Here is a 6001-nt window from a genome sequence, read left to right as displayed (position 1 = left end):
AATATTATTTCAGAATACAGCCCTGTGAGAATCCTTTCTTTATTTGGGGCCTGACATTTGAGTTGAGCGTCAGCAGTTCTGTTCTGAAAATCTCAGCTCCCCAAGCTTTTCTGGCCTGATTCCCATTTATAGGTTTACGGATTAAGTTTAACATTTGACCCTGATCAAAACAGAGGAGGAAAACTTAAGGCACTCTGTGTACTTAGCTGATATTTCATTATCACTTATCAATGCTGCCTGCCATTTATGAGTTTATTTCCCCTTCTTTCAAATGTCAAGCTAGTTTTATTTATGGTTTTCTCTGCCCATCTTAACGATGATATGTGGCGTATGTCCCGTCCATTTAAAACACTTGCTCAAAAGGCCATTTCTCAATCAATTTCTAAACTAAATGACTAAAAACCCACTCAGTGCTTCAAGACTGGTTTCTCACATCATTGCATTGTTGGCATCTGTCAGTCTTGGTAGGCAATGGAGGAGTGAAGTCAAGCTGCTGGAAGGTTGCAGTATCTGCTGTGACTGTAGAGACCAATGTGGGAGAGACGTGTTTTGTTGCAGCTGGGGCAGGTGAAAGCGTCCAATTGTGCCACAGTTATAGCACAAAACAGCAATATTATAAATGGTGAAGAGGCCAATTGGAAATAAGTACAGTCTAATACAAGGGTAGCCACTGTCTATTTTTTGACATAATTCTATTCTCTAGGTCAGGAGCAGGGAACTTATAGCCTGCAGGCCAATCTTGGGGGACCACAAGGCCATTTCCCCCCAAATCATACCTGCCCACTTATCAGCTGATGTCACTCATGATGAACAGGAAGGCAGGGTTAAAGCCTATGACAGCTGTGTGTGCAGGGAATATGTGAATGAAGTCAAATGGAGCAGGATTCAACCAAATTTGGCCCTTGAGATGCACCTGGCTTTTGGTGCTGCGTGTGTGCATTTTTAGGACTCATGTTATTTCTGTGATTGTAAGTTGTTTTAAACTGTTTTTTTTTAAAATAAAATATTGTGCTTTAATTGTTGTAATCTGCTCTGGCACCTTAGGGTGGAGGGCAAGTAAATCATCATCATAGTAGTAGTAGTAGTAGTAGTAGTAGTAGTAGTCTGGGGGCATCAATTCAGATATGGCACCAAGGTATGCCCTGGTGTGACATCAATGTGTTCTGTGCCCTGTTCTCATGCCTTTCAAACTCCCTTTGATTAACAGCTTCCTGATTTTGGGCAAACCATTGTTGGTCATTACATCTGACACAGCAAACAATGGTGTCTGCAAGTACTTCAGACTGCAATAGGAACTAATGTGGAACCACACATTACCTCAACAAATACAATTTGTCAAGCAACCCCCGCTTTTTTTGCCGACGTAACACAAACAGAGAGTGTGAAGGGAGCATTCTGTAAGACTGAATCAGTGCAAAAGGAAAGGGAGCTGCTTGACTGTTCTCTTGCTTGCCAATTCTCCCCTATAAATACTCCCCCTGAGTCAAGTCATTTTCTTCTCAGCTGGGCTTATTTCCAGGTTCAGAGACTAATATGGTGGAGGGAGGGAGCACATTTGCTTGAAAGATTGGGTGGGTGAGTGAAGGTTTAAACACCTCTTTCTCCTTGCCAGTTCTCTGCCACAAATGCCCATCCCTGTCCCCCTGACCCGGCATTTTCCTAATGAGCAAAAATGCAGGCTCGGAACCCCTGTGATTTCCTCATAATGTGTGGTTCTGCCCTGTTAAACTGTAAGGGGAGTCATTTCCAGAATTCATTAAGGACAAATCCCCAAGGCCGCCTTTCTCAGCTGTTCCTGATGATCTCCATTACTGGGACAAAACAACGAGAGGCAATGCAAGGCTCGATCGCGAAAGCAAACAGATGATCAAAGCGCCATCAGCCAGATACTCAGCAGCACCAGATTTCCTTTTCTGGTGCTTCTTGTAAGGACCTGGTGCTAAGACAAGACAGATGGAACCCTGTCTTACTCTTAAAATATAAGTTATTAATTGAGTGCCCAATATAAGCTATTAATTGAGAACTCAAGGCTCCGAGCATCTTATAAAAGTATAAAATATGAGAAAATCTTTCTTGCTTACTTGTACTCTATTTCCCATGGAAGTTCTCTATAGCAGGGGTAGTCAACATCGTCCACTCTGGATGTGGTTGGACTCCAACTCCCATGAGGCCCACCCAGCATGGCCAAAGGTCAGGGATGATGGGTGCTCTGGTCTAACAACATCTGAATGGCACCATGTTGCCTACCTGTGCCCTACAAGGTACAGCCTACAAGCAGCCAGTTGGAAGGGCCAGAGGTGAGTATGGAGTCTAGATTGGACCAAACTCAGCCAATAAAGTTGGCAGGGCAAGAGGAAGGTCAAGGTCAGGCCGATTGTCCCAAAGCAAGGAAGACGGGATGTGAGACAGAGCTCTGCATGACTACTCTAAGCAACAGGAGCTGTTATTGTCCTGTTGCTGGAGTCCTTAGTTTCAGTTCCCTAGTACTGTTCACACCAATGCCTACACCCCTAAGGATGCTAACTAGGAAATAAGTCTCGCTGCACTCAGAGCTGAACCCTTACTGGCAGGGAGTTCCACAGGTCGGGGTCTGCTGTACTCAAGACTTGGTCCCTAGTCAGGGCCAACCAAAACTCAGGGGTGTGGGGAACCACTAGAGGTGGTGGGGATCAAGGTGAAACACGAGGAATCAGATGGTCCTTGAATGTGGATAGCTCAGTAAGTAGAGCATGAGCCTCAGGGCTGTGGGTTTGAGCCCCATGTTGGGCAAAAGGTCCCTGCATTGCAGAGGGTTGGACTAGATGGCCCTCGTGGTTCCTTCCAATGTTACAATTCTGTGAACATGGGACTTCCTGCAGATGCTCTACCACTGAGGTATGGGTACAAGAACAGTGAGAATGCATATAGTCTGGGGAGGTATGGTTTGCAGCTGCAGTCCCTTCCCTTGCAGAGATGGTTTCAGGGTAACACTGTTAGGATTCTTGCTCTGTGCTTACAGTCATGGGATTGTTGTTTATCACATAGCGGTGTATGTTTTCATTCCACAGTGTGGGAAGTGACAGAGACAGGATGTTTTGGTATTACTGTGTTCCGTGATGTAGGGCTATTGTCCTTTGTTCTTTCTCTCTTTGATGTCTGATGAGAAAGAGGAAGGAGCTAAGTCAGAATGCTCCGAGTGTATTATATGTAAATAAATGTCGATTAGCCAAAATGCTGTGCTACTGAGTTTTTTACGTGAACAGCTAATACTCTGCAGGTTCCGTAAGTGTGCTGATGCTTCTTGGTATCAGTCGCTGTGATGTTCGGGCTGGAGAAAGCTTTTGAAGCTCCCAAACGACCGACCAGGAGGGAGAGAACATGCCAGTCGGGCATGTGTCTCTGCCAGGGTCCTACATGCAAGTAGGATGATCCTAACATTAGCACAACTGATTCAGCTGCACAGTAGGGGGTGCCACAACAATGCTGTAGAACGGAGTGCGAGAGGCAGAGGGCACCAAATTTCAGTGTCACACAGGGTGCCACTGCAATTTGAGAGTCCAAAGTCCACCCCTGTTCCTTGCTGAAACCACACTGTGTACACAATTGTCATCCGAACAGGCCTTAGGACTGTGCTGAATGCAGTTTAACCATGCTCTGTGACAGGGTAGTCAGGCCAGATGCAAAGGAGATTTAATAATTGTACAGAAGAGGAAATAATGTTGGGCAAAGCACCCTCTGCTAAGATTCCCTATTCTGAGATCCCTGACCTCCTTTGTGCATGGACACCCTTGTCTCTTGCATGTTACTCTCGGCAGCTCTGCACTCATCTTTAAAACCATGGAGAAAATGATTAACTCCTAATGACTTTGCTGCTGCCTAGTCAATTGCACACTGGCATTATTGTTGTGCCTCTAGAACTGGTAACGTCCGTGGGATAACAAAGGAATTTATTGCTGGAAGCTGATCATACGTGCAAGTTTTGAATCAGTTCACCCTTCCTCCTCCCCTGCTTAAAGACCTCTTGCAAAACCCATTCCATTCCATGTAATGCACAGAGCCTTGTGATATTAATCATGCCATTCCACAGATTGGAAATAAGAATTATGCCACTTTTCTTGAGAAAATTAAATTTTTGACATTTGAAATAATATATTTACCAAGGTAGTTGGAGAAAGGCTGTCACCGAAGCCATTTTCTGTCTGTTAAAAAGCACGCTTTAGTGTAAAAAATTGGTTTTGTCTCCAGCGCCACAAAAGCGTGGCCAACATTGATTCTATTTAACATTTTATCAACTGAACTGGAGAAGAGATATTACCTCTTTGAGTACCAGCCAAAGGTCATGTAGCTAATGCTGACCTCTGTCAAACGTTACACATTGTACAGGAAGGATTGACAATTATTGTTCTACTGTATTTTGCCAGACACCAGGGGTCATAGCAATGGAATTGTTATGTTGTAGCACAGCAATAACTCAAAGCTTGTTTGCCTGTACTGTGTGCAGAGTTGCTAAGGTCAAATAATGTAGTTGATGTGCTAGGCTAGGACTGAAAATGGCATGGATTTGGGAAACGGATTGGTTTGGTTGACTTTTAATTTCTTTTTAAAAAAAAATTATTGAGGAAGGAGCTCGTGATACACAGAACAAATTGTGAGGCTGTGTTGCCAAACAATGTTCTCAAGTACTTTTAATAGCAGGCTCCCCCAAGACGCATGCATCATGCAGGGACTGTTTGAAATTTCTCCTGTATTATGACTGCCCCTGCCGTGTCCATAATAAGTACTGCTGGCTTTTGGCGTCTCATTTTTCCAACCTTAATTTCAGTTCACCCCATTTCAGCATCAATTTGTGATTCTTTTTTTCTTTTAAAAAAGTCCATACAAATTTTTTCTCCTCCTCCTCCTCTTCTTCCCACCCAGTCTTCCACAGGAGATTTCGGTGGAGGGAGGATTGCAGAAATTTTAAAATGCGGAATTAAAACAGTTAAAATATTAAATTCACAAGAGACTTGAACACACATATCTTGGGTGTCAAAAGCCAGGGTAAATATGTGTTGTTGCTGCTGCTGCTGTTGCTGTTGCTGCTGCTGCTGTGATACCCTACCCATCCGGCTGAGTTTCCCAGCCACTCTGGGTGGCTTCCAGCAAAATATAAAAACTATAAAACTTCAAACACCAAAAACTTCCCAATACAGCATAATTTTGCCCAACATACACATTTTTTTGCAAGTAATTCCCCCTAATATGACGAAGCTTGGCATATTATTTCCACTACTATATATACATTTTTGTACATTTCTGAATTGGAGAACCGTATCACAAAATTCAGAGAAGTGCGAATTTTGAATGAGAGCTCTGTTGCAGTTTGCTCATTGGGTCAGGAAGTGCAAATTGGAATGAAATTCTTCCCCCTTCCTACTGGAGGGACTCTGTCAGTCAGGATACACAATACTGAGCTAGATAGGTCTGTGGTCTGACTCACTGTAAAACAGCTCCCTACACTCCTACCTTCTTATATAAGGATGTCTACCTTAGCCTTTGTAGCTGGATGAATCACAAAGCATGCCTTAAACAGGCTTGGTAAAATACCCACAGCCATCGCTCTCTGACAATGGGCCTCACTCCCATCAAATGGAAATGGGTGGATTTGGCCAACATGCCCTGAATGTTCCCTACTACAAGGGGGCAGTTTGTAAGGGAAGGATTGCATAGTGATTCCAGTGGTCAAAGTTGGTCAAACACAAGCAGGGGGTACTGTGCCCCAGTCGGAATCAGATCCCAGGCATTCCTGTACACAGGGGTTTGAATTCCTTTATGACAGGTGGGGGACTGGATTTGGCTGGTGGGACAATTATGCTCACAATTATGTCAGGTGATGCAATGCTCTGAAGCCCCAACAATCCTTTGGTTGCTGAGTTCAAAGTATAAGGTTTTTTGGAAGCCCCTTGCAGAGAGCACGACACTTTGATGCTTTGATGTCCCAATGATCAGCTGATTGTCCTGCTGGACTGCATCCCACCCTCCA

The sequence above is a fragment of the Podarcis tiliguerta genome, assembly GCF_965153285.1.
Source record: "Podarcis tiliguerta genome assembly, chromosome: 12".
NCBI classification, from domain to species: domain Eukaryota; kingdom Metazoa; phylum Chordata; class Lepidosauria; order Squamata; family Lacertidae; genus Podarcis; species Podarcis tiliguerta.
This window is presented reverse-complemented; position numbering follows the sequence as displayed.